The sequence below is a fragment of the Pelobates fuscus genome, chromosome 6, assembly GCF_036172605.1.
Source record: "Pelobates fuscus isolate aPelFus1 chromosome 6, aPelFus1.pri, whole genome shotgun sequence".
Lineage (NCBI taxonomy): Eukaryota > Metazoa > Chordata > Amphibia > Anura > Pelobatidae > Pelobates > Pelobates fuscus.
This window is the reverse complement of record NC_086322.1, coordinates 97152728-97178317: the sequence shown is the minus strand read 5'-3', so window position 1 is coordinate 97178317 and position 25590 is coordinate 97152728. Positions and strand designations below refer to the sequence as shown.

Genomic DNA, 25590 nt, shown 5'->3' with positions numbered 1-25590 from the left:
CCATTTAACGTTTAAGCATATGTTTGTAAAATCATTTAATGCAATGCATTTTTTTTCTTAAATAAATATACTAAACATGTGTAAGCTTTAGTGTACACTCCCACACCCTTCACAACAGATCACTGAAGTCATGGGGGACAGGTGGATCTGGTCATGCCTTTATGGATTACACTGTTATTATAGTGATTTGACCCCAAAGTTGGCACTGTATCGCCGGATGCTCCAGTAAACAATTATCAGTCATAAGCTCTGTCGTGATTAGACCAGGGTCGAACCGTATGGGTTTCGACTTTCAATCTTATTTTGCTTCAGTTACCTTCCAACTGTATTTTTGTTAATTAATTTAACAGTATCCTCTCATATTTCAACATTTAAAACTTGTATTTTGATAGTTCTTCAGATTTAACCAAGATCATGTCCTTGCCAATTAAATTACCAAACTCCTAAAAGCACTTCAACACTTTTATGAAGTAATATGTCTGCACCCTCACAGTTGTTAATCCGACAACTGGGGGTACCCTTTCTGATTGCTTTATGCCCAGACAGAACACTGTGCTTCTCATACATAATACAACCATTTTGTAGATTATCCCTGTGTACCAGTGCTGTTCTAAGACAAGCATTTAGTTGGCAGAGATATCAGTGGTTGGAGAGAACCCTCTTACTGATGCATTTGAGGTAAATTAACAATATATTTAAGGCGAGGTGGGTGTGCAATAATCTAAACCTTTAACTTCTTCTAAATGTTAGGGTGGGTTATGACGTCTTAAAGGGACATTATAGTCACCTGAACAACTTAAGCTTAATGAAGCAGTTTTGGTGTATAGAACATGCTCCAGCAGCTTCACTGCTCAATCCTCTGCCATTTAGGAGTTAAATCCCTTTGTTTATGAACCCTAGTCACACCTCCCTGCATGTGACTTGCACAGCCTTCCATAAACACTTCCTGTAAAGAGAGCCCTATTTAGGCTTTCTTTATTGCAAGTTCTGTTTAATTAAGATTTTCTTATCCCCTGCTATGTTAATAGCTTGCTAGACCCTGCATGTGATTAAAGGGACACTCCAGGCACCTAGACCACTTCTGCTCATTGGAGTGGTCTGGGTGCCAACTCCCACTACCCTTAACCCTGCAAGTGTAATTATTGCAGTTTTTCATAAACTGCAATAATTACATTGCAGGGTTAACTCCACCTCTAGTGGCTGTCTACTAGACAGCCACTAGAGGTCACTTCCTAGTTTCTAGCAGAGGTTTCCTGTGCTAGAGCGTCGCTGGACGTCCTCACGCTGTGTGAGGACCTCCAGCGTCACTCAAAACACCATAGGAAAGCATTGAAATTATTTTTTAATGCTTTCCTATGGGGAGACGTAATGCGCATGCGCGGCATTTCCGCGCATGCGCATTAGGTCTCCTCGGCCGGTGGGCGAGATCAGTCTCGCCCACCGGCCGACGCAATCACAAGGAGGAGCGTCGCGGAGGAGGAGACAGCGGCGAGGGACATCGCCGCTGCCTCAGGTAAGTCACTGAAGGGGTTTTCACCCCTTCAGTAACCAGGGATTGGTGGGTGGGAGGGAGAGGGACCCTCCAGTGCCAGGAAAACGGATCGTTTTCCTGGCACTGGAGTTTCCCTTTAAAGTTCAATTTAGAGATTGAGATACAATTATTTAAGGTAAATTACATCTGTTTGAAAGTGAAACCAGTTTTTTTTTTCATGCAGGCTCTGTCAATCATAGCCAGGGGAGGTGTTGCTAGGGCTGCATAATCAGAGACAAAGTGATTTAACTCCTAAATGACAGTGAATTGAGAAGTGAAATTGCAGGGGAATGATCTATACACTAAAACTGCTTTATTTAGCTAAAGTAATTTAAGTGACTATAGTGTTCCTTTAAAAAAGGAGAGCTTTAACGCAGTTAGGGCGGCATAGCACGCCCTAACAATCTGGCCCTCCCACCAGCCCGAATACTTACCCTGCATGCCAATTATAATCAGGGTACCTGCTGGACAACCCAGGTAGTCCCCTTGCAGCCAGTCCGAGTCATGGATGGGCTGGATTGGCTGCAGGGGGACTGCCTGGGTTGTCAGGCAGGTCCGTCGATCTATAATAATTTAAAATCCTATAAAATTACATAAATGCATAGTAGACCTCACAACACACTTGGATAGGAATGTAATATAATTGATAGCCTGCCAGGAATCCCAGAGAATTTCATTTGTTAGCCTATATTTAACCTTTTAATGTTCCAAAACACCTTAAAAGCTTCACGTGGGGAGTAAGATGCAAACAATTGAGCGATCGAGGGACGTGAGAGCTTGCTTCCAAAGCGCCTGCAAGGAGAACATTTTAACATCTGTTATTCGCGTGCTCTGCGCGCAGACAACAAACGTAATTTATGCACAGATTGACATTAGGCAACCCGGAAGAGAGTTCTGAGCCGCCAATGTCACATGTGCTGGTGGGGCAAATAATCCTCACCACACAGTTACATGATTGTGCTAGTCCATTACTGGAAGTTATGATTTTTTTTTTTTTTTTTTTTTTTATCATACTGTGCATGATTTTAAATGGCCATGTATGGTAGGAGTCGTTATGTCTGCGGTTTCAGCTTAAAATTATCTGCCACAAACAATCATGAGAACAGACTGTAAACACACACATAATTTATTTTTTTGTATTAGTTTGGGGTTTTTTTCTTCACAAAGGCTTCATTTTTAGTCCTTTTTTTTTTTTTTTTTTTTAAAGGGATCTGAAGTGGAACCTCACCCAGGGTGTACTGCTCTCTCCCCCATTAATATGCTGGGCTGTTCCTTTAATGGTGTCCAATAGGAGGTATTGATGATGTGACTTTATATTAGTTTTAGAAGTATCGGGATGGAAGGCAGAGTTGCAAGTGGTGCTCAGCTAGTTTGGGAATACAAGTAATTGTAATTTTATTTAATACTACTGCAGTCAAGTCTTCCAAACTTTCCTTATCTGATGGGATAGTCCTTATTTTCAGGTCATGTCCCAACATAGTTCCCTGAGGATACCATGCAACTGTCCCAACAAACATAGAGCAAATTCATTATTAGTCACACTTGGAAAATTAAGACCGTGCTGTCTGGAGTGCTGTTATCAGTGGGTCTGCCGGGATGGACAGGCATTCATTCTATACTGACCTGCCAGTCCTTTGTGTGGGACCGGCCCCTTTCTGTTCATTTTTACCACCTTTGGGTTGAACCATTGATGCATTTGCTTCGCTAGCTCACCCCTTTTCCCCATAACCAACTGATTCCCAGGATGCCGGAGTTGGGAGGAATGGCAATCGACTATGTGAATGTATTACATCTGAATATATCCTGCGTAGTCTATAACCTGCTAATATATTAGATGACTGGTACCTATAATCAACTTGACAAGGCTTTTAAAAGCTAAATATTTGGATAACCAAGGGCTGGGCAATAGGTTGATACCTTGATATTTTTCAGCTGCCAGAATACTTTAGAATCGCAAATACATGCGATGGTGTGATCCGGGTATGGCAGCTGGTACTTCCCAAACCAGAGTCTCTTCTGTATCGCAGTAACTGGGTATAGGTCAGGAAAGGGTACAGGGAAGCAACGCCTTCTGGGTGTCCTCAAACTCGTATGGGGGTGAGTCAGTATGGAAAATATAAGGACAGGAAACAGAATATAGTGTAGTATATTATATAGGCGGTGAGGTAAAATGAGAAAAATGCCACTTCCAATTTTCTGGAGCTTATGTTCAACTCCAGATATATGCGCCTGGGCAGTATGATCCCGCCTGTGGATATGTCGCTCAGCTTTGTCTAGCAAATGGTTAATGTGTGTAGTATATGAAAATGAAAACAAACAAAAAAATAGTTATGGCACTTGGCTGATCTGGAGTTGCTCATCTCATTTTATCTGGTTTACAATCTTTTTTTGTCAGTCTTTGTTTTATTGCGGCATATGATATGGGGTACAGAAGAGAAAAGGATAATGTACGGTTTGTTCACAAAATGGGGTTAGAACAACATTTGCATCTGGTAAATACATTTCCTTGTTCACTAAAGCCACTTTTTTATTTTTATTTGTTGTTTGTTATGTCGATTATAGAAACATATATATTGCATTTTAAAGGTAAAGAAGCAACAGTTATGTGAGTCCTGTAATATAGGCTAAACATCGCTAACGGTATGGTTGCTTAAGTGGTTGTTAAGATTGGCTAGCAAATTATTAGTTAAACGTTTACATGGCAATAGTAGATGAGTTGAAACTAGCCTAGCTCCGGTCTAAACATACATTCCAATTTAGGTACAAGCTTAAATCATGCTAATGAGGAAACATGTAGAGTTGAGCAGGTAGATGGTCGCTTGTAATACATCAGATATGGGTGTAAGATACGCTATGGTGGGCGGTAGTCGCATGTCAATATCTGCATTGCTATACTTATATTTAGGCTAGGGGACATGTGAAGGGTTAAATGGTTGCACATCATGCTAGCACTAAGATATGAGTAGCTTAGACACAAAGCTTAACATAAAATCATAAAATCAGTATCAACAGTTAGATTTTGCTGCGCTCGTTTAAGAATGTCCACCCCATGTCAGCCAGGCAAGGATCCGTTTTGGCGTGCTGGTTGGCCCGTCTGTGCGTTGTGCCACCTGTGACAATGGGACGAGAGGTTTGAGGATTCTGGCTGTAGCTTTAGTCCCAATGGGCATCCGAGTGGGGAGGCGATGGCTGCGTCTTGGGGCAATTGCAGTCTCGGCTGGTGTCAGGCTTGGATGAAGGGAGAGTCCCAATTTGGATACCTTAGGCTGTTGGGCCTTCGTTTACTGCTCCCCTGTGGGAGGCTGAGCAACGTGGCAGGGTAGTTGCAGGCCTTGCTGCCTCGATTCATCTCTGGGCCGAGCCCTCTGGTGTTGAGGGTGTTGGTGCTGCTTTTCCCTGGCTTGCCGGGTCCTGCTCAGGCAGGGGTTAGTATCTCTTTGCGTGGTATCGGATAGGGATCCAGGTTGCACGCCATGCGGTCTCCGCCATCTTGAAAGCGGGTTCCCGCCGGTTCCGCGGCGCTTCTACAGAGCACAGGGTGGGGGCCGGGATCACTCTGGGCCGGCGGGGGGGGGGGGGGGGAACAGGGCCGGACCCGACCAGCCTCTCGGTGCTGCCGTTCCGCCGGCGGGCAGGATAGCCTGGCAGCGGCCGTCCGCCCAACTCACCGCCCGGGTGGTCTCCATCTTGCGGGACGGGGATCACCCCACCGAGGGACTAAAACCTCACGGCAAGCCTCTCCTCGGGACCGGGGTTGTTGGTTTGCGCCGGGGCACCGCTGTCGGTTGTTGGGTAAGCTTTTCGCCGGTTATTTGGGGCTAAAACGGAGCAGCCTTTCAGGAGCTGCTCCTCTGTGCGTCCGCTCAGCATGGCGGTCCGGCCCTGCCCCCCCCGGTTTACAATCTTTTTAGGTTTCAGGCTAATAACCTTTGTAATGTGAACCGGTCACGACAGATCTACGTCTGCACTTTTCTAACAATCTTTCTTGACTCCTGTTACAAAATAAAGTTTTTGTTCCCTCAGTACTATTAAAAGCTCATATTTTAATTTATTTTCACTTTCCCTGTCTCCTGTTACGACCATCAATCATGTTTCAGTGGCTGTTACACTTGCTGTAAGATGCAGCTATCCTGCATACCCCTGTTTGGAAAGCGCACACACTTGCTTCCTATAACAACTTAGAAGCCCCCCAACACTTTATGTTGGATTTATGGAATGTATATAAACATATCTGTGCTCTAAATCATTTGGACTTTTCTCTCCACTCTGCTGCTGATGCATTCGCTCAGAGCCTGCCCCTCTTCCATTCTTCCAGTTGCTGGTATTGGCTTTCCCTAAGACTAAATTCAAGCAGTAGAGACGCCCATAGGATGGTTTCCCTGGAAAACAGACCTGCAAAGCACAGCCTTCTTATCTCTGCGCTGATCGGCACAGACTAAACTGACTAAAATTAACCTCTTATTTTAGTGCAATCTAGAGATTTGCTAGCACAATGTATAGATGAAATTTGAATGATCATTTAAGAATAAGTTACATTTGTCATGACAGGTACCCTTTAAGTAAAATGCATCCTTTCTACTAAAATACCAAGAAACTAAAGATCGAAGTATTGTGTGTGTGCCATAAGACTTGCTTTTCCCACAGAAATCTCACTTTAACAGTGCTTTCACTCCTGCAAGGGATTCTGGGTAGGCATATGCAAATTAACTCAACAAAGAGTTTTTTGCCTCATAATTCTACTTTATACATGGATTCCTTGGAGTATGTGTCTGCTTCATACAACAACTTTTAAACACAACTCAGGAAGAGATGCAAAGCCAGTCCAAGGAATCTATGTATAAAGTGTAATTATGAGGCAAAAATCTGGGTCTTTGCTGAGCTCATTTGCATACGCCTACCCAGAATCCCTTACAGTAGTGAGAGCACTGTTAAAGTGGCATATATACAGGGCTGGCCTTAGGGGTGTGCGAGCTGTGGCCATGGAGCAGGGGGCGCCTTGACAGCCGACACAGCTCGCACATGGAGCTAAAACAGGTACCCGGGACTAATTATTCTCCACCCGGGTCTATTAACATTTTTTTTTTTTTTTTTTATCGCGGCAGATTGGGCGGGGCTTATGGAGCGGCGGGGCTTACTTTGTGGCGGGGCGGGGCTAAAACCTCCCGAAGCCCCTGCTGCACAGGAATAGGGAAGGAGTCCCTGCTTCCCCATCAGCCAACTTCATCCACTGGAAAGAGGTAAGTGTGTGACTGTGTGACTGTGTGACTGTGTGACTGTGTGACTGTGTGACTGTGTGACTGTGTGACTGTGTGACTGTGTGACTGTGTGACTGTGTGACTGTGTGACTGTGTGACTGTCTGACTGTGTGACTGTGTGACTGTCTGACTGTCTGACTGTGTGACTGTCTGTGTCTGTGTGTCTGTGTGTCTGTGTGTCTGTGTGTCTGTGTGTCTGTGTGTCTGTGTGTCTGTGTGTCTGTGTGTCTGTGTGTCTGTGTGTCTGTGTGTCTGTGTGTCTGTGTGTCTGTGTGACTGTGTGACTGTGTGACTGTGTGACTGTGTGACTGTGTGACTGTGTGACTGTCTGTGACTGTGTGACTGTGTGACTGTGTGACTGTGTGACTGTCTGTGTCTGTGTGACTGTGTGACTGTGTGACTGTGTGACTCTAATTGTGTGTCGTTGTATGTGTGACTGCCTTTAACTGAGTGTTTGTGTGTACATGCCTGTAACCGAGTGAGTGAGCATCTGTCAAGGCTCCACACTCAGTGTCAGACGCACACTCTCATAAACACTGACAAACAATGACATACACACACTGACAGATGCACGCCCCCACTGACAGATGCACGCCGACGCACACATTCACTCACTGACCGACGCACACACAGACATTTCCACTAACACTCACAAACTAATATTTTTTTATTTTATTTTAAATCCACCCAGCCTCCCTGGGAGAGCTGGAGTGGATTTCTTACCTGCAGTCCACTGTGGCTGCTGGGCGGGCAGGCAGGGGGTGCACAAGCTGAGTAGGCGGCGCTTAGTGATGCCGGGAGCCGGACTGACGTCATATTCCAGCTCCCGGCTTCATTAAGCGGCGCGGAGGGAGCTGAGCAGGAAGAGCTCAGGTGAGTATTCTCCTTCGCTGCCCGCTTCCAGCCTTGGGGGGGGCTCAAAGATGGCCAGCTCTTGAGCCCTCCAGGACGCGAGGCAAGCAAGGGATCTGCCTGGGCGTTTGGGGGCGGCTTTTTTTGCCGCCCCCTGCAAAGTGCCGCCCAAGGCAGACTCCTTGTTTGCCTCGCGATACACACGTCCCTGGTGCCTGTGTGTGTTACTGTTCAGAAAACTTGGTGGGACGTGGGGCGCCGTGAAGACTTTTCGCACAGGGCGCCTAATTGCCTAATACAAGTCCCTGAGTGCGGTCATTCTCTGTGTATATGTGTATATATATATATATTTACACACACTTATCTCCTGCTCTGTAAATTTAACTTTAATCACACACAGTAGGCTCTTTCAATGTTTAGCAAGCTATTTTACATTCTAAATTAAACAGAATTTGCGATAAAAGTATAAAATTACATTTCTTTTTACAGGAAGTGTTTATGGAAGGCTGTGCAAGTCACATGCAGGGAGGTGTGACTAGAGTTGCATAAACAAAGTGATTTAACTCCTAAATGGCAGAGGATTTAGTGTTGAGACTGCATCATTAACCCTTTAGTGACTAGAACGCTTTTCAATTTTCTTGCCGTTTGGGACCAGGGCTGTTTTTACATATCTGCTGTGTTTGTGTTTAGCTGTAATTTTCCTTTTACTCATTTACTGTACCCACACATATTATATACTGCCATTAAATTGTCTTTCTAAAGATACCATTATTTTCATCGTTTCATATAACTTGCTATAAAAAAAACAAGAAAACCAACACACCTTTTCTAACTTTGACCCACAATCTGTTACGCATCTACACCCATGCTAAATAGTTTCTAGATTTTTGTCCTGAGTTTAGAAATACCCAATCCAATGTTAACGTGTTCTTAGCTTTTTTTTTTTTTTTTTGTAGTATGTACCTAGTACGTCCACGGTAGTTAAGGGGATATATGTATTTTATAACGTCATTTTAAATTTATTTTGATTTAAATATATGTATGTTAATATCAAAATAGTTAGAACAAATTTAAACCGCTTTATAATTGTGTTTTTCTTTGATTTTTTTCAATGTATTTATTTTTATTCAATGTCATTCTAAGCGTATTTTAAGATTTATATATATTTAATATTAAAATACACTTTTAATGGTGCATGTATGTTTATGTGCATGTAAAAGTACTTACATCTTATATATTTCTTAGATTATAATATTTTTATAAAGTACATAAAAAGTACTTGGATCTTATAAATCATTTATGTATTTTAAACGTTTTTTTTTAAACTTTTTTAAACTTTGTAAAACTTTTTTTCAGTCACTAAAAAAAAAAAAGGCTCTTAGGCAGGCCCCCTGCAGGCACTGCACAAGCCGACTATTCCGGCCATGTGGACACGAGGACCCCGCAATCACATGGCCTGGGAGGGCCAGATCAGGCAATGGGGGTCTGCCTGAGCTCCCAGGCAGACCCAAGGATCGCGATTGCCGGCGGGGGATCGCCAGCGATCAGGTAAGTGGCGATTTAGTAAATGACGTACCAGGTACGTCCGCGGTTGTTACCGACCGTTTTTTGTTGGACATACCTGGTAAGTCATTGGTCAAGGAGGGGTTAAGCTAAAGTTGTTTTGTTGACTATAGTGTCCCTTTAACCCCTTAAGGACCAAACTTCTGGAAAAAAAGGGAATCATGACATGTCAGACATGTCATGTTGATACCGGAGAAACTGACGGAAGCAAAGCACAGAGAGATGGACACAGGTTTCTTCAGGAAGGAAGAGATTCTTTATTGGATCACCGATCGGGACTCAGAGGGACTAATGTCACCAAAATACAGCAAGTTCTGAGCCCCGGACAATAGTGCAGGCTCCTTATATAGGCACATAACTCCTCCCATATTAAGCTCCACCCGCACATTCTCTTGACCAATCAATACTAATAAGAAGTAACTTCCTGCTTGACCGCATGGCCTGTCCAGCACAATGGAGGAGGGGAATACTACATCCTGTATTCTTGCACATGCTCCGTACACTACTGATCGTATCTTGCCTCGTGCAACCAACTGATCGATACGTCAGCATATGCACGTACACATGCCACGTGGTAATCTCGGCCTACTAAATTTATTTTTACCGAGATTCCACCACAATGTGTCCTTAAGGGGTTGATGTCAGATAGTAGGAGATATCGATACATATTGATATTATACACCTTGAACATTCTTGAAGTTCAGTGTCTACTGCAGCCTGCGTGAGCAGACAGGAATTGCTTGTGCAGCAGTAGAATGTCCTGTGGCATACCATAGTATCTATATCTGTTTCATGGGATTGGGTTTCCTAGTGTCTATACAGACACTGCGGAATAATATTTGCTGGTAGGAAGAATTAATTTAGTGAGGATAAAAGTTACTAATACATGTTATTTGTTTATTAAATTCTGTAAATGTTTTTATATAATTTGGTTGTTTTTATTCTAGTTTGGTAACTGTTCTTTAAAATTCTGCTTGTTGTCTAAACGATGAATCGCCAGGTACTGTCATGACAGTTGGAACAAACATCATTCTGGAGGATAAAATGTCATCAATTCAAGATCTCCAATACAGTACTAAGATGGGGGGGGTGGGGGGAGTTGGTGGTGCACAGAGTATCCCTTTACCTCACTGGTACTTGTAGCAATGTGGTATGGCAGAGGACCTACATGTTCCTTTGCCATGTCTGTTGGGGAGCTCAGTGAGTGTAGGGGGCAGAGCATGGACAGTGTGTATGTGTGATCTCCCCATCTGACCATGACCAAAATGAGCAGAAGAAACTGGGCAGAGGCATTTAACTTTAGGGACAGAGAGGCAAAAAGTAGGTTGTGGCCAAAAGTGAGTGTGATATTGAGCAGAGACATGTGAGGCTGTGAGTAGAAACACAGTGAGTTGGGGTAGAGATGCATTTGTGTGAAGTAGTTACATATTGATGTGAGATGGGTCGAATATATTTTTGTGGTGCAGAGGAACAATAGGTGGGCAGACACATTTGGAGTCATGGGGAGGACAGACACATGTTGGATGATGAAGAGACACTGAGATGAGAGGAGGCACAGACGTGGATGTAGGAGGACAAGAAAGTTGGGGGGGTGGGGGGGAGTAACAATTTGGGTAATGCACACTGAGGAAGAAACGCATATGATGTCACATTGGAATGAGATGATTCAAAGTAGGGATCTACTGATATAGATTTATTTTATTTTTTATATAGAGACGATAATCTGTAGACTTTCAAGCCGATAACTTACTGATATTCTGTACATTTACCGTTTTGAAAAAAAAAAGCTATTTCTATTTCTACTGTTATTTTTTTTTGTGCAAATTTTGTAATTAAGGTAAATGCACAAAATATACTTGCCAGTCAGAATTTGTTTTCAAGAATATATATGTGTGTGTGTGTGTGTGTGTGTGTAGTGGATGCAGTTTGTATTTGTGTAGGTATGTAATGTGTGTAAAATGGGGAGTTTTTGTTTTTTTTTAAATATAAGATTTTTCAACATTTAGTTTGTCCCCCCTCCCTGCTACTTACCTGGCTAGGGAGGGGGGATATGGCATTCCCTGGTGGTCTGGTGGCATCTACTCTGCAGAGGGGGCCTGTAGCACACTCTTACTTCCCTTCCCAGCAGCTCCCCTGTACAACTCTCGCGGCCTGTGTGCCATGCGTAGCATTGCCATGGTAACCTGTGGCAATGCTCTGACGTCTGCGGGACTAGCGAGATTTAGACAGGGGAGCTGCTGGGAAGGGAAGTAAGAGTGTGCGCCCAGGACCACCGGGCCCAGTCGGTTGTCATGCCCTGATGGCGGCCCTGGTCTGCATTATCGGCAATATTGGTATCTTTATAGGCCGATACTGATATTGCTGAACATTCAGAATATCGGCCGATAATATCGGCCAGACCGACAATCGCTCGATCCCTAATTTAAAGTTATGGGAAGGACAGTTGTGTAATTGGAAGGCACCACTGGGGTGAATAGTGGAAACAGGAGTAAGTGAGATGGAGTGTCATAAGAGCGTAATGTGCAGACCAGTAAGGGTGACAAAAACAAAAAAAAGGGAGACAGATTACACACTGAGGAAGATAGAAAACATTGAATATACAAAATGACATGAAGACACACTTACACTTCTGCATTCCTACGCATACTGACAATCCTCACAAATACGCTATTTGACATCCTTTCCAACCCTTCCATTGGTGGCAGATGTGTCTTGGGCCCAAAAAATACTCATAAAGAGCAGAGAATTCGGCACTGCGACTTGGACATAATCTATACAACACAGCTACTGGTTTTGGTTCTTAGAGTGATCTTTTAAGTAGGTACCTCCTCATAATACACCCCCCCTCTGGAAATAATTATATTTCATATCCTTGATGCCGTGACAATCCCATTAAATAGCTTATAAGATTTTCCACAAAAGGCATGTGAGCTATCCAGGGATGAGTAAAGATTTGTTACCCAGCTGGAGTTTGCTTATTAGTTGGGTGTGAAAGACACATGGTCATTATCTTTATTTTCAGTGACCCCAAAAGCAATATAGTCAAAAGCCATACATAGTCAATCTTCTTTCCAGACTCCAGCAATGCACGGCTTTACAGCAATTGTTTGGCAGCTATTCTCTTCCCTTCCTGATGAACTCTGTAACTCTACTTTATTCAGGGTTTCTCAAGGTTATAGTAGCCTTGGGTAGTGGTAATAAAACCTGTTCTCCATCCCCCCTCCCTCCCCTTCCCCCCCCCCATTCCCCCCTTCTGCTGATGTGGAAACCATTAACTGTATCTGTGCTGTGTTCTTTTGTCCCCTTTTTTTTTACTGTACAGCACACGTTATTTTTTACATGGCATTCGCAACTTAACTTGACGTGTTTCTTCTACACTCTGGAAATACTTTTTTTTATTTTTTTTTTTTATACCTCATGGGGTTATTCTCGAGTGTCACCTGCTCTGCAAATTGTATGTATATTTCCTCCTTTGTTATCTTATTACAACCGGGAGAATAGAGTAGATTTGAAGGCCAGGTGGATAAAAAGTATGAAAATAAATATTCTAAAAAAACCAAGATCTCAATTTTGGGTCGGTGATCAGAAATTAGATTGCGGATTTGATTTTGTTAATCACTTTAAAGGCATTGGGCTGGCAGTATTTATTTTTAAATCCTCAGAAGATTATTGTCCATGCACCTCTCACTACAGCGAGGGAGCAGAGGTGTGTGCACTCGAATGAGATTCTGTAAGTCTTGTAGGGCACCTGGTAAGTTTCCTAGCTATTGAATCCTTGAGTGATCCCGTTTTATAATATACCTGTGGCAGAACACTTTCAAGATCAAGAGGGATCTTCTTGAAAGGAAAGTAAGCGAGACAGCAACAAAAAAAAAAAGCAGTATGATGAATGGAAGCCCAGTCTCCATACCATTCTAGTCTATTTCACACTTGGAACCCACAAAAAGCAACCTTCAATGTATGCAAACTGCTCTAAAGACAGATAAATGCAAGCTAGGATGAAAACTACAAAGGGGAAAAAAGACTGGGAGGAGAAATAGAGGGAATTAGAAACTGGGGAGACGGTAACTCATGCTGTATGAGTAAGAGAGGAAGTTTACTTGCAAGGGAGAACTTCAGATGAGTAGATTTTCCAAGAGCTTCCATGTATACCAAGGAAACATATCTGCTCAGGTTCCCCTGAAAGCGACAGGCTCTTTAATAACATGGAACTCACAAAGTCTAAACTGATCGCATACTTTGGAATAAAAGTTTAAAGCGGCGCGGTCCCCAAGCCTACAAAATGAGACGATCTTTCTGAAATACTCACATTGACTTGGTTGGAATTTCACTGAAAATCCGACTCAATCAAGAGATCTACTGAGATAAAGTTGGGACTAGCTTGACACTGGGCCGAGCTATCGCCGCCAGTGACGGCAACATGTAAACTAGCTCTTTATTTGGAGGTCTCCCAAGATCCTCCACACACCTCAATGTTTTACTCTTGCACATGAGCGACCGCATAGCACTGATTTTGGATCATGTCAGCTGAAGTACCATGGCAGATGAGGAGCCACCCAAAGAAGATGGTGGCATCAGCAAGGTTCAGGTTAGTAAAACTCACCTTTGCTTGTGCTTCCCTACCCACTGGACTCTGAGCGGCGATGTAAGAGTTGGAGGTCTTTGCAAGTTATGCAAAGTTCCCAGACTGTGACACATCTGCTTATTCAGTCCACAACCAACCTTATGTGTTGCCTGGTTATGCTGTCTTTCTAATGCAGACTGCTTTCCTTATAACTGTTCAGATCAGCCCTTGCCCTCAAAGGCAGAGCTGGAAGCATACGCTGATAAGCATTTTTATTTATGTATTTATTTTTGTTAGAAGCATTGGAAAGGAGGTAGGCTAGATTCTTTAAAACCCTAGTTGCACAATATACAGCATATTGAGGTAAAGAACTATGAAATACATTAAAAGGACTCTGTAGTCACCAAAAACAACTTTACCATAATGAAGCGTTTTTTTGTGTATAGATCATGTCCCTGCAGTTTCGCTGCTCAATTCTCTGCCATTTAGGAGTTAAATCACTTATTTTTCTGTCAATGCAGCCCTAGCCACACCTCCTGTGGCTGTGACTGACACAGCCTGCATGAAAAGAAATGACATAGGGGTAAACTATCACTGCGGCAGCAGCAGTATGAGATCCCTGGACATGAGTCACACATTTTTCACATGTTTGAGCACTAGGATTGCTCCCATGTACAAATGATGATAGCCTCCCTGGTGCCTAATGAATCTATCACAAATACTCCTTAGGTGTATGGCAACAACTTAATTCAAGTTGGCATAACTTTTATACTCGCCTAATACACACTTAGGCTCATCAAAGCCTTATTTAAATGAGATTAGTATGAGTAACCAGTGCTGACTTATATTGATTACTGTGGCATTTACATGCCCCCACCTTGTTCCATGTTGGCAACCCATTACATGCACCCCATCTCTGTATTCCTCCTTTATATACAGTGGTGGGGGCCAAATGGAGATATGGGTATTTTTACCACATTATACCATCTGGATTTATGATCCTAGTGTGAATATCGTCCTCATTAGATACACATATGTATGATTGATCTCGCCATACGGATGTAAAATCATTCAGGTGGCGCATTGCCATATCTTCTACACTGATGATGCGGAATCAGGCGCCACAAGGGGATTAACGAATGAGGTTGAGGTTCAGGCTAATTTATGCACGCTATAAATATATGGTACATATCCGGGATTGACGAGGCGGAACCTCCCCCCCCACGTGGGCACAAACTAATCCGTCTATGTGGGAGATGCATTCCGCCTGCGTGTTAGGCACACAGTGACTTTCCCCTCGAGAAGTCCATCTAATTAGATCCAAGAGGACTGTAGACTATCGACACCCACCGGTCGGTGAGAACCAATCGATTCAGGTCCTACACACCTCCCTCCAGTACATCAGCTGTTGTGCATACAGGTGATACTCAAAAAATTTTAATATCGTGCAAAAGTTAATTTATTTCAGTAATGCAACGTAAGAGGGAAACTAATATGAGATAGATGCATTACTTGCAAAGCAAGATAGTTCAAGCCGTGATTTGTCATAAGTGCGATGATTATGGCTTGCAGCTCATGAAAACCTCCCGTTAAACCTTCTTTGTGCACATATGCTGGGGTTAGCATCTAGTTTAGGTCTGGTTTTAACACTATAGGGTCAGGAATACATGTTTGTGTTCCTGACCCTATAGTGATCCTTTAATAGCACACAGGAGGCTCCTGCGAGGTCGAACAAGCTATTAACAGAGCAGGAGATAAGAAATTCTAAATTAAACCTAATTTGCAATAAAGGAAGTGTAAACATTAGATTATCCTTACGCAGGAATGTTTAGGGAGGCTGTGTAAGTCACATGCAGGGAGGTGTGACTAACTGCCCTCCTCCCCTCTCAAGGCAGGTGCTCTGTCTTCTTTTAAAGCTACATTAAAGTTTTAACAAACTATACCATAATTCCTAGATTTTACTATTAACATGACGTAAAGTCATGATTTTATTAAAGACACGGAGGCGAGTATTATGCTTCTCTTTCTTTAATTCTCCCTCAGCAGCGAAGAGAGATATATGCAAAAGAGATAAAAAAGAACAAATAACATAAGCATATAGACAGTGCTATCATGGGTATCCACCCCCCTTAGTATATAAGGTGTAGCACTTCCTGTTTCTTCCTCTTTCTTCTGCGATCCGAAGACCAGATCCATAACTGAACGATAAACTTGGCCCGAACAGGAACAGTGGGCGGTAGTCAAAATTCCATTCTTTGATGATGGACTGTAGAACTTAGTAACGGTACTTCAACACCATGACAGTATAATTCAGGCTAAAATGAAAGGAGAAAATATGGTAATATTCGGTTGATGACTGGTTGTATCATATACCCCCACAACAGTTATAATTAATGTGTACAGCATTATCGTCATGACGTCAAACATAAGATATCTATCAGATTATGTCCGCAGTAGCACGTAGAGCCACTTACCTGAAGGATGTAGGAAAACCTGTAAAAGGCAGTTGAACTTACGGTTACATCCGCTTGAGGTCGATATCCTTGCAAATCCAATCCCTCCACCCAGGGAGGGCGGGAAGGGAATAATACTCGCCTCCGTGTCTTTAATAAAATCATGACTTTACGTCATGTTAATAGTAAAATCTAGGAATTTTATTAAAGACACAGAGGCTCCTATTATGCTCTTTCAAAGCTGAGCAATAACTCTTTCCGAAAAATGTTGGATTGGTTTAAAGTAGAAATTTCGGAATGTGGATTCCGTAGACCAGTCTGCGGCCTTCAGGATATCCTCTAATCGACATCCTATCGTCGATGCTTTAGAAGCCATAGCGCCTCTCACCGAGTGGGCCGAGAAAACTGTTACGTCTATCCCTGCTGAAGCTAATAACCACTTGGCCCAACGGGCAAGCGTAGGTGTAGATACCGGGAGGTGCGGTCTCTTCAGAGAAATAAACAATGGGCCTTCGTTTGGTGGTCGGAGGGAAGAAGTACGGGATTCGTATTCTTTCAAGCACAGTACTGGGCACAGCTTCTGTTGGTTCGGGAGGCGTGGATAGAAAACATGCTTAGTCGCTGATTTAGTTCTTCGTGAAATATCAAATGACACCCCCTCCGGGGTGAATGTGCGGGCTTGCCAGTCTAAGGCTCGTACATCTGATACTCGTTTACAGGATAGTAAGCATAAAATCATGAGCAATTTAGCAGACAAATGTTTAAGTGATAGTGCCGAGTTGTCGGGCCACTCTTCTAAGAATTTGAACACAATGTTGACATCCCAAAAGGACCCGTATCTGGATTTTGGAGGCCGTGCAAAACGTATGCCTTTGAGCAGGCGACAGATCAGGGGGTTCTGTCCGAGAGGACTTCCGTCTACATTATCGTGACCAGCCGAGATAGCCGATCTGTAGATGTTGACTGTACAGAACGCCTTGCCCGATTCGAATAAATGAGTGAGAAAGTCTAGTACTGTCTTCACAGGAGCTGATATGGGATCCACTGATTTTTTCCAGGCACCAATCGGACCAAACTCTCCATGCCGCAGCATATGTGCGCCGAGTTCCTGGTGCCCATGCGTTCGCCAAGAGTTGGGTAGTTGTTCTCGAAACTTCCGTGATTTCCCAGGGTCCCCTGAAAGGAGCCATGCCATGAGACGGAGTATACCCCGTTCTATCAGGTCGTGGTTCTCCCCATCCGGATTGGTTAACAGGGACGTGTGATCCGGCAGTAGATGTGGGAAATCGATTGCCATTTCCAGAAGGTGAGGGAACCAGGGTTGAGATCTCCAGCATGGTGTTATCAAAACTACTGTTGCTCTGAACTGTCGGATGTACGCCAGAGTCCGAGCAATCAGGTTGAACGGGGGAAAAGCGTATGCTCGTCCCCCGGTCCAGTCTTGAAGAAAGGCATCTGTTGCCAAGGCTTCCGGATCCGGTCGCCAGCTGAAAAATTGAGGAAGTTGTGTGTTCAGTCTGGATGCAAAGAGATCCACACTCAATGGACCCCATAGCCGTGCGAACTTGGAAAAGACCTTCGGTTGAAGTCTCCAATCCCCCAGATCCCTCAGGTATCTGGAGTTCCAGTCCGCGGCGTAATTGTCTAGGCCTGGTATGTGCTCCGCGGTCACCGACACATTGTTTTGTAAGCAGTAATGCCAGAAGTCTCGAGCTAAAACCGCCAGGATGCGTGATTTGGTACCTCCCAGATGGTTTATGTACCTGACCGCCGAGATATTGTCCAACTTGAGGAGGATTGAGCAAGAGACGCTCCTGGGAGTGAGGCTGCGTATGGCAAATGAGGCTGCCAGTAGTTCCAGTGAGTTTATGTGGAGGAAGGATTCCTCTACTGACCATCTGCCTCCTGTGGAGATGGAGCCGCAGCGCGCGCCCCAGCCATGTAAGCTCGCATCCGACTCCATTATTATATCCGGAGTGGAACCGAAGATCGCTCGTCCGTTCCATGCTTCCATGTGGGTCAACCACCAGTCCAACTCCTCCTTGGATTCCTCGTCTAGAGTGATGTTGGACTCGTACGACTGCCCGTTCCGTAGGCAAGAAGCTTTCAGGCGCTGTAACGCCCGATAGTGGAGTGGTCCCGGGAAGATCGCCTGTATGGAGGCCGCTAGTAATCCGATTACTCGGGCTAGTTGTCTCAGGGAGATATTTGGACGGTGTCTTATCTTCCTGATCTCCTTCTTGATGCTGGACATCTTGTCCGCAGGGAGACATAGAATTTGTTTTACCGAATCGACTCGGAATCCCAGGAATTCCATCTGCTGAGATGGTTGTAGTACCGATTTCTCCCAATTCACTAGGAAGCCTAGGTTCTGTAGGAGGTGCAGAGTCCACGACAGATGTGATAGTAGAAGGGATCTCGTTTCTGACAGTATGAGGATATCGTCTAGGTAGATGATGAGACTAATTCCGTGTAATCTGAGGAATGTAACCACTGGTTTCAATACTTTCGTAAAGCACCAGGGGGCGGAGGATAGACCAAAGGGAAGGCAGCGGAAGCGCCACTTCCTTGTGTCCCATTGGAATTGTAATAGGTTCCTGTGTGTAGGAGTTATCGGGATCGTAAGATACGCATCTTGCAGATCGAGTTTCACCATCCAGTCTCCTGGGAGAAGGAGGTCTCGGAGGCAGTGTATGCCCTCCATTTTGAAATGATGGTATCGGATAAAGGCATTGAGGGGTCTTAGGTTGATAACCGGGCGGACACCCCCGCCTTTCTTTGGTACCAAAAACAGGTTGCTTACAAAACCTGGGGTATCTAGAGGGATTTCCTCTATGGCATTTTTGTTGTGAAGGACCTCTATCTCTGCGGAGATGAGGTCGCGGTGTGACTGTGGCATGTGTGGTACCCTTGGAGGGGAGTCCTGAAAGGGAAGACCCGTCAGTTCTAGGTGGTAACCCTCTACAGTCTGTAACACCCAGCTGTCGGATGTGATAGTGGCCCAAGTCTGTGTGAACAAAGCCAACCTGCCCCCCACATTTATATGGGAAAAATGGGGAAAAATCGTACTCACCATAAGGGCGTTTTCCTGGGGTTGTACCTCTGCCGCCGCGGGCATTCCAAGCCCTTCCTCGAGAGGGGAAGAATGGTGTATAGGAACGCTCCTGGCTTTGCCTCTGTGTGTTGAAGGAGCCTCTGCCCGGTCTGGAGAAACCTCGGGGGTTGCGGCCGGGTAGACGGCTCCTACCTCTCCCGGCCCCACCGAAAACCTTTTGGTGGAAGACCCTCTTTATAGATGACTGGGCTTTGTCAAGGGCTGTGAAGGTTTTTACATAGGAGCCCAGATCCTTGACGAAGGAGTCGCCAAATAGCAGACCCTTAGCTGCGGCCCCTGGTTCAGAGGAGGCCATGCTAGCCAGTTTAGGCTCAATTTTTAGCAGGATAGCCTTCCTGCGCTCCGTGGACATGGTGGTATTGGCGTTGCCGATCATGCAGACCAGGCGTTGGAGCCAGCCAAATGCCACCTCAAAGTCTAATGATGCCTCACCCGACTGAGCTGCCTCCAGCATCTCATAAAGTTTCGTAACGGGACCCAGGGTGTCGAGGAACTTGTCCTGACAGTTACGGAGGCAATAGTCTAGTCCCCTCTTAGGTTTCCATCCTGTCTTGGCCAGAAACTGGGCTATCTGGGGGTCCACTTCTGGGGTTTTTGCCACAGCATCAGGAATTATGGGTCGGGGGCATTCTGCTCTCAATTTATTACGGCCCTCTTGAGAGAGGGACTTACGCACCCTGAGGGCCAGATATCGGGCGATATGTTCGGAGGGTTCCCACTCAGCAGAGCGTGGGTGTCTCAGGTTGTCTGGGTCGAAAAGCGGAACCTCTTTAGGGTCGTGTTCAGTATCTGCCCCGGTCGTCCCTGAATGTGCCAAGGCACGTGTTGGCGTTAAAGGGAATTGTTTTCCCTGGAGGCTTTCACCCTCTGAGAGCTCGTCCTCGTACGGGTCTGAGTACGGGACGTCAGACCCCTCATCCCCCTCCTCGTCTGAGTCAGACATTCTATCTTGGGCTCTTGCCCGTTTCCAGTCTCTGGTAGCCGTAGCTCTCCCAGAAGCTCTACTGCGCGGTTGTTGCGCGCCATCTTGGACAGCCTGAGGCATGTCAATCAGAGCAGGTTCAACCTGCGTGGGGGGGGGGGGTCCTGTGAGTGTTTGCGTTTGCCCAATGATTTGCGCCCCGGTAGTGTCCCTACAGGGGGGGCCTGGGCCAAGGCCGGGGCAGATTGAGGCTGTACTTGCCTGAGTGCAAGTGCAATGGAGTCTGATATGGTAGAGGACATAGCGCCCATGGCCGATGATATGGCCTTTGAGATAGAGTTGGACATGGTGGTGTCCAGGAGGCATTGAAATTCCTCTGAGCCCATCAGTCCAGGGTCAACCTGGGGGTCAGGATTAGTATTGGCCATAGGTGGGCTAAGTTTGCCAGGGAACTTATCACCAGATTGCATGGTGGATAATGAGTGCAAGTAAGAAAAATAATAAACGAAATATGAGTGACAGGCAGTATCAGGATTGATTAACCCAGATACAGGATGGGAAGGATAGTGAGATGGAGGGTAATTTCAAGGTAGAGAGGGTAGGAAAAGACTATACCCGTCTGAGGATGAGAGAGCAACGAAAACCAGCGTGTGAGAGGAACAAAATCCGTGAAACACGCTACAGAAAATGGCCGTCGCCTTAATCGGCGACGGAAACCGAAAAAATGGCCGCCGCGAGCAAACTGCGCATGCGCGCCACTCGCGAGCGGCGGGAAATGAAACCGCCGCGCGGATAAAGTAGATCCGGCCGGCGGCAACGTAAATAGTGCCGGGAAGCGCCGCGGGGGTGTTAGACGAGCCCCGCCGGCGAAACCCGGTAGTGTGTGACCGGGGGGAGAGTCCCACCCGGAGGGGGGGGCGAGGGGAAAGAAAAAACGGCAGAGCCCAGAGGGCGAACTGAGGGCAGCCCGGTCACACAGTGAAAGGTAGCAGCACAATAAAATACCTTAGTAAATAATAACAAATGAAATAATAAATGAAATAAACAAGTAAAACTATGTAAAGGTGGGATAAAGGGATAACGTGAAGAGAATATCCCAACAGTATATTAAATCAATACAAGATGTCACAAGCTAAAAACCCACCAGAGCACACCATAAATAAAAATAGAGTGTACTTATCTGAGGGAGCAGCGAAGAAAGAGGAAGAAACAGGAAGTGCTACACCTTATATACTAAGGGGGTGGATACCCATGATAGCACTGTCTATATGCTTATGTTATTTGTTCTTTTTTATCTCTTTTGCATATATCTCTCTTCGCTGCTGAGGGAGAATTAAAGAAAGAGAAGCATAATAGGAGCCTCCGTGTCTTTAATAAAATTCGGTTTTGTCACCGCAAAGCCAGGGCAAACTCTGAAAATGAAAAGAAGTGTAAACTCTGTGCCAGGAACAATGCTTCTGACCATGATTGACAGGGCATTTCTGACACCAGAACCACTTCAGCACACTGTAGTGGATATGGTGTTTGGAGTGTTTATTTAACTATTCAGTAGTTTATGAGCAAGTCAAATCCAGAATTTTTCTGTAATGACCTAGAATTTTAATGATTAAAACAAGCGTATAAAGAGTGTTAAGTAGGCCACAATAGAGAGAAGATTAATCGTGTTTTACCTGACGACAAAGTACAGTGTATAATTTAACTGTATCGGTCATGGGAGAAAAAAGTACATGACTTCAATTCATAGGCAGTAAGCTTGAATATATAAATAGGGGAGGGGCTGGAATGATGTAATAACTATTTATTTTTTTTCTTTACCTCGATGAAGCTAAAGTAGTAGACTCGATCATATAGGCGGCTTTACTCCCAAGTAACACTGGAGTAACTTACAGCTCATTTCTATGTGCATTATTTGCATGTGAATATCTACAGATAGAATACTCCTGTTTACTCTCCAAACTTACTGGTGAGTTTACATCAATCTGTGGGTCACACTTGCCTCTGTTCTAGAAACAGACACTGTTCTTACCCTTTTCTGGCAGTTTCGAAGATTTACAGGATTATTTACCAAACTGATAATTCAAAAGCAAATTTTGAAATTAAAGTCAAAATAACCGAACTGGAATTCTTTAAGTCCATTATGACTTTCCATTCGGTTAGTTCGGGACGGGACCCTAAAACCATTGACTGTCCAGCTAAAATCGGATCCAAATTACAATTCCCCCCCCTTTTGCATGAGAGATAAAGCAACCTAAAATAATAATTTTAGCCTTCAATGGGCTTTTTCCTCAGAGGTAGCGGTGCCCCACAGGCACAGGACCCGCACTGGATTACCCTTTAGGTCCCTTTAGATCCTAAATAATCTAAAAATAAGAATCGATGAAAAATTATAGTTGAAATAATTTTTTTTTTTTCATTTATGATTTATTGAAAGTTTTGTAAATTGACATCATTAACTTTGATATAAAGGGTGTAGGTATTTATACATCAATTATCATTGAGACATTACAGCTAGCTTAGAGGTGTGTGTGTGTGTATATGTATATGTGTGCATATATATATATATATATATATATATATATATATATATGCCCCTTATGGGCTCCATTCACCAAAGCAGTCCAGTATCCGTCTCCTTATCATTCTCCTCTGCTTGTCGGCGACTTTTGCCGGCTATGTAAGCTTTATTTAGAGAGTTTTTGCTCGCCTCCTCTGTGTGCAGGGGTCAGTCTCTTTATTAGTGTGCCAAGTGTCTTGTCCTATGCACATAATTCAAGTTTTCCCGTTCTACCGGCATGTCTTTTGGGGTGTCTCGCTGTTGCAGTGTCGCCAGACCCTTAAGTCGTAGGAAGCCATTAGGGTTGTCTCTTCAGGTGAGCGTGTGGCTTTCACCATTGATGTCTGTGGTGAGGTATCCCTCCATGCCCCAGCGGTACCTTACGTTGGCATCTCTCAGTTGCTTGGCTATAGGTGCCTTTTCTTCGCTAGGGCTGAAAACGGTGTGTCTGGATACACTGCCACCCTGTGTCCTTCATGGAGCACCGTGCCCAGTTCTCTGCAACGGGTCATGATTACGGCCCTCACGGAGATGTCCCTGGTGACAATGATAACATCTCTGGGGGCTTTTTGGGTGCCGCTGCTGATTTGCGCATTCTAAAAGCTGTGGTAATCTGTGCCTTGTGTGAAGCATTTTTGATGCCCATGGTTACCATGAAGTTGTTGACGTAAGGTAGGAGCTGTGTGTTGTCTATGGTTTCAGGAACTCCTCTGAGGCGCAGGTTCTTTCGCCTGTGTCTTGCCTCCAAGGTGGTCACCGTGCGCCTCAGAGCTTGCACCTGCGTTGACAGCTCCTGCAGGCCCTGTTCTGCTTCGCAAAGCTTTTTGTCCCTTGAGGTCTCCCGCGTTTCTATAATGCGGACCTCGTGGCGTACATTCTCCACGTCTGTTTGGACCTTCTGGAGGTCCTCTCTCCAGATTTGCCTCAATTCAACCAGGAGTTTTCTTATATCACCCTTCGTGGCTGGGGTCTCATCCTCCCCGGAGTCCGGTGTATCGGATCGGGATTCGGATCTAGGTGTGGGTAGTGCTTCCCCCTCCTCTTCAGAGGCTTTTGATGCATAGCGGGCCTCAGACGCCATCTTGGGTCTCTGTGGGGGTTTGAAGGAGAGCCTGATATCAGGTTGTCTAGGCGCAACTGAGCCCTGGTTCTTTTTATTCTTTTTCCCCATTGTCTCTGCTTGGGGGTGTTATTTGTTCTGTTGGGTGTCTATATAGGTTTTCCCGTGGTTTTTGCCCGTTTTCTCTCTGGTTTCGAGCGGAGCTCTGCAAGGAGACGTCCGCTCGGTTCAGCTGCTGGCGACGCCCCCCTAGTTGAAAGAATTTAATTCCCTCCCATAGTTCTATAAAGGATGAATAAATAAAAATAATTAAAATTTTATCATTTTAGTTTGTTTGTAAGCACAAATTTTGATTTTTGTTAATTAGTGTTGGGTTGTGCATGTGTGTTCGTAGTGTTATGTTGCTCTTTTCCAAAGCAAGAGTAGAGCCAGTTGGTAGTGAAGGAATTAATAATTTGTGTTTATTAGTGGAGGGATTCCAAAATTGCAAACTATATTTGATCATAGCTTGTGTGCGTGGAATGGGGTGATTTTGGGCCAGAGGGTGTACAAGTGCATCTATGTATGAAACCTTTTGGCAACTTTAAAAAGTTGAAAGTGCATTTTTATTTTTTTTTTAAAAAATTTTTACATTTATTTAGCCTCTAGTTCATAACATATTTTTTGGGCCTGTCTACTCATGTCTCATTTTTCTGTGTTGCCCTCAACATAGATGTGTGTGTGTGTTTCTTTTTCTTTTTCTTTTTTTTTTTTTTAATGCCTTTTCATTGATGTAAGCTTCTCTTTAATTTTTTTTTATTTAAAAAACAAAACAAAAATTTTTTTGCTGCTTGGTGTTGGTTTTCATTCATTTCACATTATATAAATACTATGATTTGTAACATATCTGAAATGTTCTCATTTTGTGACGTCTTCTGTTCAACTAAAGACTGTGCTCTAGCTGGATTAAACAAAATATATTCTGGAAAACGTGAGCTACTGACTCTCTATTGGGGTTAACCTTGGTTGCTTTCTTTTGGGCAACATCATCCCTTTTCAGGGAAACAAACATTTCTTTACTCTGCAGGATGTTCAAGCACAGAAAAAGGTATGACTCCTATATGGTTATTTACACGAACAGCACATACACGTACATAACCATATATTTAAAATGGAGAAACGTCATGCCAATTACTTTTAATTACAGCATTGACGTGCTTTACAGCTTATGATTGATCCTTGCCAAGAATTGTGAACGTTTTAAAGTGTACCTGTCATACTACACAACTTTAATTTAAATGAAAATTCTAATCTCATAAATTGTGCTAGCAAGTGTATAGATTGGGAGGAAACTCTATATTAAAAAATGGGTCCCTTCCCACCTGTCAATCAGTTCTTCGGCATGTTTCCTGCATAGGCCAAAGCGTTTATGGACAAAGTGGTAACCCTCCTACAGGTGTTCTTCCTGTTTTCCAGCAGAGAAACCAATGTATTCACTGTGGTTGCCACTATTACCGATACTTCCTAGCCATGGCCACAGGTGCAGGCTAGAGACACAAAATGTAGAAAATGTACAAAGTGAGACTGATATTGGTGGTTTCTAGGCTTTTATATTTATTTATTTTTACGTAGGGAATGTACTAGCTTTAATGCATACTATTTTTAAATGACCCTGACATGTATAATGTACGGTCATCACTTTTATCTTTTCTCAATCTTTTATAGTTATGGGTTTTTTTTGT

At 44.2% G+C, this 25590-nt stretch overlaps 1 protein-coding gene across 1 annotated transcript in view; it reads left to right on the top strand.

The window, feature by feature from the left end:
* Positions 1-662: 662 nt before the first annotated feature.
* Positions 663-25590, top strand: part of MTUS1 (microtubule associated scaffold protein 1) — a 231479-nt gene continuing 206551 nt past the window's right edge. Inside the window, exon 1 of the mRNA XM_063458077.1 lies at positions 663-678. The gene's annotated coding sequence lies outside the window, so the exon portion shown is untranslated. The remainder of the gene's footprint in view (positions 679-25590) is intronic.